Below are 9,424 nucleotides of genomic sequence, written 5' to 3' on the forward strand. Positions count from 1 at the left end.
AAAAACCACATATACAAATTGCACAATATTAATGTATTTTCATTCGTATATGTCCTACACTGTAAAACAATATATGCTGGATTGTGTTAAATACAACCCCTGCAAATCAGTTAGATTTTACTTTAGTAAATTAGTTAGCAAGTAAAACGAATAAAAATTAGTAACCCTAACACAAAGAAAATAAATTTCCTTATGTGAATGATTTAAATTATTTAATAGTATATTAGGTAACACTTTATTTTGATAGTCCACTTTAGACATTCTTCTAACTATAAGTAACTTTGAAACTACATGTCAACTAACTGTCATTAGAGTATCTGTAGACTGTCTGATTAATATTTACTAAAACTTTATTTTGTCGGTCCCCCAACAGACATTTTACTGACTGTAAGTAAATTGGCAACTACAATTCAACTTATTCTACTAACCCGAATGTCTAAAGTGGAAAATCAAAATAAAGTGTAAAAATGTCATTTTATTTTCAGTAATAAACTTCATAACATATACAGGTCCTTCTCACAAAATTAGCATATTGTGATAAAGTTCATTATGTTCCATAATGTAATGATAAAAAATAAACTTTCATATATTTTAGATTCATTGCACACCAACTGAAATATTTCAGGTCTTTTATTGTTTTAATACTGATGATATTGGCATACAGCTCATGAAAACCCAAAATTCCAAAATCCCAATCTCAAAAAATTAGCATATCATGAAAAGGTTCTCTAAACAAGCCATTAACCTAATCATTTGAATAAACTATTTAACTTTAAACACCTTTAAAAAATTCCTGAGGCTTTTACAAACTCCCAGCCTGTATCATTACTCAAAACCGCAATCATGGGTAAGACTGCCGACCCGACTGCTGTCCAGAAGGCCATCATTGACACTCTCAAGCGAGAGGGTAAGACACAGAAAGAAATTTCTGAACGAATAGGCTGTTTCTAGAGTGCTGTATGAAGGCACCTCAGTGGGAAGTCTGTGGGAAGGAAAAAGTGTGGTAAAAACGCTGCACAACGAGAAGAGGTGACCGGACCCTGAGCAAGATTGTGGAGAAGGTCCCATTCCAAACCTTGGGGGACCTGCGGAAGCAGTGGACTGAGTCTGGAGTAGAAACATCCACAGCCACCGTGCAAAGGCGTGTACAGGAAATGAGCTACAGGTGCCGCATCCCCCAGGTCAAGCCCCTTTTGGGCTACAGAGAAGCAGCACTGGACTGTTGCTCAGTGGTCCAAGGTACTTTTTAGGTACGGAAATCAAGGTGCCAGAGTCTGGAGGAAGACTGGAGAGAAGGAAATGCCAAAATGCCTAAAGTCCAGTGTCAAGTACCCACAGTCAGTGATGGTCTGGGGTGCCATGTCAGCTGCTGGTGTTGGTCCACTGTGTTTTATCAAGGGCAGGGTCAATGCAGCTAGCTATCAGGAGATTTTGGAGCACTTCATGCTTACATCTGCTGAAAAGCTTTATGGAGATGAAGATTTCGTTTTTCAGCACGACCTGGCACCTGCTCACAATGCCAAAAAACAATGCCAAAACCACTGGTAAATGGTTTACTGACCATGGTATTACTGTGCTCAATTGGCCTGCCAACTCTCCTGACCTGAACCCCATAGAGAATCTGTGGGATATTGTGAAGAGAAAGTTGAGAGACGAAAGAACCAACACTCTGGATGAGCTTAAGGCTGCTATCGAAGCATCCTGGGCCTCCATAACACCTCAGCAGTGCCACAGGCTGATTGCCTCCATGCCACGCCACATTGAAGCAGTCATTTCTGTAAAAGGATCCCCGACCAAGTATTGAGTGCATAACTGAACATAATTATTTGAAGGTTGACTTTTTTGTAATAAAAACACTTTTCTTTTATTGGTCGGATGAACTATGCAATTTTTTTTAGATAGGAATTTTGGGTTTTCCATGAGCTGTATGCCAAAATCATCAGTATTAAAACAATAAAATACCTGAAATATTTCAGTTGGTGTGCAATGAATCTAAAATATATGAAAGTTTAATTTTTTATCATTACATTATGGAAAATACTGAACTTTATCACAATAATTGAGTATGTATTTACTCATGCAGTATATACACATACATATATAATTCAGATGTAACCTCCTTTGTAATTGTTAACATTTTCATATAACTCTAATTTAATGGCACATTTTTTTTCTCAGTAACTGTAATGGATTAGAGTTCAGTTTATTTTGTAATTCAATTACATAACGCTGTTACATTTAACTAGTTACTTGTTAACAATAACACAAGTCAAACACACCGGCATGTTCCTAAATATTTAGCTAAGAACTGTATAACTGTACTGAAAACAGTACTGAGACATTATTTTAATAAAAGTAACAAAGCTTTATTGGTGTTTGGCCAAACGTCAACCTAACACAGGCTCTATCACCCTTATTAAATTGAGCGAAGCAAAAACACATGAAATAACATTTAATTTTAACATTTAGCCTCCTTTAACAGTCAGAAGCAAAGCATGAATGGGAAGTAGAAATGTGTTCTAACTCATTCTGTAAAAGTGTGTATATGTGTGTAACATGCTTTCAAATTAATATGGGAACATGCAATATACAGTAAGACTACACAATAAAGGATAAAACTTTATGAATATTACATGTAATGCTATTTATGTCTTAATTTCTAAATATTGTATGTGTTAAAATATAGCCATACAAGGTCAATGCATACATTGCAGTATATTAAAAAAGGCATTAGTTTCCTTTATGGAAATGTATTATGTAATTGTATTACATTTTGCATATAATTGCAGTATATTCCCATATATTTTGGTTTCGTAATGGTATTAATGTAAAGACTAATACAAACGCCCTTTAGCAAAAAAAAAAAAAAAAGTAAACCAACGATATCGGGCATTTTTTTTTTTTTTTTGCTAAAGGGCATTTGTATTAGTCTTCACACAAGCACTTTGTAAACACGAGGGGGGGGACTTCTGCCTACATCTAGTGTGACCATTTCAACATGATTACATCATCGTTGGCACCTCGCAGAGCTGCGCAAGTTGAACAATTTAGGTTAAAAAGTATATATATTTTTTTAAATTACTGATAATTTGGCCATATAAGACCCTATTCCTCATCTGGGATCATGCAGAGCCTCTGAAGCCTTTTGAAACGCCGTTGATTTGGACCTTCAACATTTTGATTGCAACTGAAAAGCATTATATGATGAACAATCCAGGAATGTTTTCTTCAAGAAACTTAATTTATTTTCCACTGAAGAAATAAAGACATGAACATCTTGGATGAGATGGGGGTGAGTAAATTATCAGTCAATTTTCATTTTGGGGTGAAAATGAAATCTGTTAATTATCTTTGATTGATGGCCATTACACTGTGTTCAATGTCTTTTGTTGTTGTTTTCTGACAACAACTTTTCCATAGCAAAGTTCAGTTTTCTATCAAGTTGGAATTGTAAATTACAATTACAAGCCACATTACTCATGTGGAGTATAATTTGAATGTTTCGTTTTGTTTTGAAATAAAAGTTCCCTTTATCGAGGGAACTGGAGCTGCGTCGAAACGCTACGGGAACGCCTCTGCGTGATTGCGTCATGAAGCACTAGTACATGGAGATACGTCATAGGCGGGTGGCGTCATCGACCAGGAAGCTATAAAGCACACCCGGACCAAACAGTCGTCAGCTTCTGTGTCTTCACAAGTGCTTTATGTGAATATTGTTTGTCCATTTCATGTGTGTATTGTCTTTTGAAAAAATAAATACTAATGGCGAGCAAACAGTTCAAGCAGTGTGTCACTCCCTGCCCACGTTACATCACGGGTGGGGATACACACAAGCTGTGTGTAATGTGTTTGGGACTAGAGCATGCCCAGTCAGCTCTCGAGGGGGCTGGGTGTGAGCATTGCGAAAAGCTCCCGATAAGAACGCTTCGATCCCGCCGAGCACTCTTCGAGGCACTGCATGAAAAGTGGGATTTTCGTCCCCGTAAACGGCCGGAAATCTCCCTGATTTTCGACAATTAACGTCAGTTTACAGCCTGTGAACGTCGCGTTCGTCTGTGCCACATATTGACGGAAACGAACCATGACGTATGTGGAGCTTGCGGAGGCATGCTGGCGCCGGCGCTAATGGCTCTAATTAGCATATGAATAGCAGCTCTGGGCGGCGCCTTGCCGGAATGGCTTGAATTTCCTCATTCAGTATTGGTTGAAACTACTACATTGAAACAAGAAATATCACTCGTGATTGGTTGGCAGATCTGTTACTATTGGTCAACCTGGGTAATAAATTAATAAATTTAAACCCCCAAATTATAATAATTTTACACAAATATATATATATATATATATATAAAATTATGATTTGCATATTATTTTTTAATTGTATATATTCATATTCATGTGATATGCTATTATGTTTTATATTCATGTCATTGTTATCCTATGGATTACGCTATTATAACCATCAAGGACATTCATTTATTGAGGAAAGGAAAATATGACAGGGACGTGCAGTTTATTCAAAGAAAGAGCTTTATTAGAACAAACACAAACACACAACCAAATACAAAACGTTTGAGATCTGCCCACACAACAATAGGAAGCTCACGAGAAGCCCAAAATCCTACAGCACCATGAAGTCTCTGTTTTCCGCTTCAGAGCTGTAGGTAACTAGCGCCATTCTGTCTGTTTTAAGTCCATTTTTCAGACGTCTGTCGTGCGTTGCCCTGTTCTTTGGAATCGCCTCTAATCTCGATTGCAGCATGGCACAGAGCTCGGCGAGCTCCTGGCTGGTCAAACAGTCCATCCAGACACCGCGCGAACGATGCCGTCTTCCTCATCAAACATCAGGTCTATGGTAGCGCACTTCCAAAGGCCCACCTCATCCTCAGCTAACACACTCTTTCTTGCTTGTAGCAGCTGTAAAAACAAACAATAAAGACAATCAGTATTGCGCGATGTACTGCGTAAAATGCACCTGAAAAATAGTCACACTGACCAAAAACGGATCTAATCTAATAAATCTTACCCTCTTTCTTCTCAATCGACTCCGAGCTGAACTCTTCACAGCTTCTGCTTGCGATGCAAGAACTGGATGTTTGTCCCTGAAGCTCCTGCGTACTGTCTCTATGTCTTACATGCAGCTGGAAAACAATTAAATGAGTGTTATGACGAAGTTGTGAAGACGGCGTACTGCTTCCTGTAAAATGACCAGAAAAAGAAAACACTTTTATAAAGCAACCTACATTTGTTCTTTTACAAGGCTAATTTCAGCTTGTGCTACTTAAAAAGCTTTGCTTTAGGTTACTTTAGCTTAGATAACAGTCTTACCGCAATCTTAGGACTGGTCTTCTCTTAGGCACTCGTCTTCTCTTCTTAAAGTTAGTATCTTCCACACAGTTTTTCGACTCCATAGCAAGCAACCTATCATCTATGGACAGCAACCTGGAGATTACTAAAGTTAACTGCTCGTTAAAATCGGCAGCAAACTGAGCAAGCTGACGAGATAGCCCAATGATTGCATTCAGCTGTTTCTTCCCGCCGGTGTTACGGATCAACTGGGGATCATGTTATCTGGGGACGGGCGCGTGCACGCAGCTAGTTTTACCTGGATTTACAGCAGATGTTAGACGAGGACAGATTCGTCACAGCGGATTTTCCACTGAACAGATTTAAAACGCTTTCCACATTATTGGTAAATGTTTGCATAATATCAGGCTCTGTGTTTTCCTCTGTCGCTGCTTTGCTGTGTAACAACAATGACTTATGAGTTTAATGTCTCGGGGAATAATTAACTCAAAAGGGATTCAATATTCAATATTCATGAATTTATGAATATAATTTGCCAGTCATTCATTACGTATTAAAATTTTCCGATAGGGAAAATTGTTTAATTAAATACAAGTAACCCTTTATGAAATTGCTTGAAATTATCCTACTAAGTTCGTCCACCAAATTAGTTATAGACTTTTCAAATCAATTCTCAATAAGGGATTACTGCTTTACGAGCGCATAAGAAACATTAACTTTACTGATCAGGACAAGTTCAATATTTCAAATGGTCATACAGTTTACTTTACTAACATAGTAGCATAAGCAGTGAGGTAACGTTAAATCGCAAGTTTCATTGACTTTGTGTATGTGGGAGAACAACAGACCCAACTCATTAAATGTCTTTTGGAGGTTTAATAAACACAGACTAAAAATAACACTACGATTCACACAGAAAGTACACACTAAATATGCATCAAGAAAGTAGACATGTAGGTATTAACGAAAGAATACATAAAAGAGAATAATGAATAGACTGAAATTAGAGAGAGATAAAAGAGAGAGATGAGAGAGAGAGAGAGAGAGAGAGAGATGGTACAAAGCATTAGAGGTAAGAAACAGCTTTCCTTCAGTTCATCACATACGACCTTCACGGAGTTAACTTGTCCCAACGGGGAAATACACACCCTCTTTACAGCAATTTGACTTTTATAAGAAGAAGAATACTTGCATTCTTTTTGGTTTCGTTTTGGCTTCTTGCTTGTGTGTGTGTGTGTAGTTCTGCGTATCCGGTGGTTCTCTCCGAGGTCGGGAGGTGACGTAGTTTTTCCTTTAGCGGCGCTTCGGGTCCACCTCCTGAAGAAGCCCGTGGGCTAGTAAGTTGATGGAACGAGGAACACAGGGTGGTTGAAGACCGGATTGTAGAAGGGAAGATTTCGGAAGAGCGGAGATTTCCAGAAAAGGAGTTTCTTGAAGAGGAGTTTTCAGAAGAGAAGAGTTCAGAAGAGTTCAGAAGAGATTTTTAGAAGCGAACGATTGTGGTCTCCACTGGTCTTTTAAGACAATTAATCCACGCCCCCTTCTGGCTAATTCACCCAATCCAGAGGGTGAATTCTGCGCGGGAAAAGTTCTCTTTGTCTCATTTTATGGCCTATTTTGCATGTTTCTGAGGTGTCGTAAAGGGGTGTTGATTTTGTATGGTTTTACTCCCAAGTCGGCTAAACATATTAATGATACATTTCACAATCCCATTTTGTGCATCGTTGAGTAAGTCAAAGAAATAGGAATATTTAGATATCAAACACCTTATGGCTGGGAGATATTAAAACAGAGATACAATTTTACACAGAAATACAAGCATTTAAAATGAGCTTACATTGTTTCTATGCCATGACTGAGTAGGCCTGAGTCAAGGAGCATGCATATACACACCAAGCTACCTCGTATACAGTCTAGAATAGTCTTAATTAAAGCTTCATAAGGAATGTGTGTGTGTTTGTGAGTCCTTGTGTATTGACAGGAGCCTTGGCGCCTTTCGGTCTGGGGAATGGAAAGGGGGGGAAACAGGGTTCGAGTCGTGTGACCCGATCATGGCCTGGTTTATTTGGACGGGGTCGTAAAACTGCCGAAGTTGTCACTTCCCCCAGACTCTGTGGCGTGGCTCTTAATTTACATGCGGCTAAAAGCTACCCCCCCTTTTTACAATCAACATTGGGTTCCTCTTTGATCCTCATTGTAAGAGACCACAGACGCTACAGTTCCCCCTTTTCATCTGACGAAGTCTGTATGACATCGTCGGATGACAGTTATCGTTTTGGTCGGATGACAGGTGGATCATGATGGTCAAGTGGCTAGTGGTTTCTAATTGTTGTTTTTCTTCAGCCTTTGGTTCTTGAGGTTATTCTCGGGCAACCTCCCATCACGATGGATGGATGGTAGGTGAGTCGGGCAGTCGGGAGCAGGTGTTTGTTATGGCTGGGGCGCCAGCTCGATGAGGTCCGTCTCTGCTCCGGGCGTTGTAATTTCCCTCCGGGGTTTCCATCGGAGACCCCCGGACACGGCCGTTGTGAGCTTGGCTGTGGAGGTTCTCATCTGGTTGAATTTTCTGTACAGGAGGAAAGCGATGCCCAGGGTTAGGGTATTGCCGAAGATCATAGAGACACATAGCGCAGTGTCAGCTGCGGTCCAGGTTTGGACCACAGGAGAGTTATTCAGGATAGGTATTCGGGACAATGCTTGGAGGGCTGTATCAAGGGGAGCAATGTCAATGAGCTGGGGCCCCCCTTTCTCAATCCACAATTCTAACTCGGGAGCGAGGGTGAAGTTGTGGTCCTTAAAGAAGGCGGGGATTTCCAGTTCCGACTGGTATTCTTCGCTCGGGAGGTGGTACAAGGCCAAGTCGTCCAGGTGGAGGATGGCTCCTCGTGGTACCTGGACCCACATGCTCTGATCCAGCAGGTTGATACGAGTCGCAGTGTCGTGTTGGTCGTAGATCAGTGTGGCGGTGCGCACGGGAGTGTTGACGAGCCACCTGTCACCTACGATCTCTGCTTGCGTCTCGGTGACTAGGGTACGAGGCGTTGCGTCGGTGGGGCAGCGGGTATTGCTGAGCATAGGTTGCAACCCGCAGATTCCCTCCGTATTGTCTCGGAGGAAAGGTTTGCTTGGGCAGAGATAATGAATGTCTTTGGTCAGGGTGCACATGTGTAGGTTTGGGGCTAGGTACAGCTGTGTGTCGCTGTCATGGTACGCGACTACCTGAGGAGTGCGCACCTTGAGGTGGGTGTTACCTTTCCAAAAGCCTACATTAATAATGTCTTTGAGTCGGTAGATTCGGCTCGACTCGATGATGGGTAAATTAAGGAGGAAACCCATTTCTTTCTGCTCGGGATCCACGTAAAGGGGAATGGCGCTTCCCAATGAGTAGGTCAGGTGTATCTGCAGCGGGTCAGTGGGTGCGTTGATCGCAGATGCCAACACGTTTTGCACCAGGCTTAAGGGTATCAGGTACGGTGGGATTCTACCCATGGCTAAGCTGTCGATGGACGAGCTTATTTCCCGTAACATGTCCGTCATTAAGGCGGTAACTAGCTGCGTTTGGGCAAAGTCATTTTGGAAAACGGTGAATAACTGTTTCATGGAGTTCACGGTCTGGTTCAACAGGACACTGTGGGTGTTTAGAATTACCACAGTTCCTCTCAACGTCTTGCCGATGGTCTGTAGAGCGGCACTCTGTGTGGTGAGTTGCTCTTTGAGCTGCGGAAGTTCAGTTTGGATTTCAGCCACATGTCGTCTTACTGTGGCGATGTTCACTGCGTTGACACTGGACATACCAATGTTAAACAGAGTTCCGACGGCGGCAGCGGCTCCGAGCAGCGCTCCCAGGAACCGTTTGGGGCGGCGGTTGTGTCCACCTAATTCTGCCTGGGTGACAGTCATCTTCTCTAGTTCTTTTAGCATGTGCGTGACATCAGCATCGGCGTGGCGGAGAGAGTCCTCTGTCCAGCGAGCACCGGCCCAGCTGTACTGGGCTACTGCACGGGGGTAGTGTGCGTTGTAGACGTTGCGGGGGTCAAGTCGGACATACACCTTCTGAGTGTGGGTTCGGCAGTTGGTGATCAGAAGTCCAGGTTGCTCTCTCAGTACGATGCCCGAG

General features: G+C 41.5%; 1 long non-coding RNA gene across 1 annotated transcript; it reads right to left on the reverse strand.

Annotated features, from left to right (window-relative positions):
• Positions 1-4,556: 4,556 nt before the first annotated feature.
• Positions 4,557-5,732, reverse strand: LOC137083346 (uncharacterized). Its single transcript, XR_010906482.1, has 3 exons — positions 5,329-5,732; positions 5,027-5,197; positions 4,557-4,917 (listed from the first exon to the last, which is right to left on the reverse strand). It is a non-coding gene; the product is annotated as an uncharacterized lncRNA (long non-coding RNA).
• Positions 5,733-9,424: the final 3,692 nt, after the last annotated feature.

The sequence above is a fragment of the Pseudorasbora parva genome, chromosome 1, assembly GCF_024679245.1.
Source record: "Pseudorasbora parva isolate DD20220531a chromosome 1, ASM2467924v1, whole genome shotgun sequence".
Classification (NCBI taxonomy): Eukaryota; Metazoa; Chordata; class Actinopteri; order Cypriniformes; family Gobionidae; genus Pseudorasbora; species Pseudorasbora parva.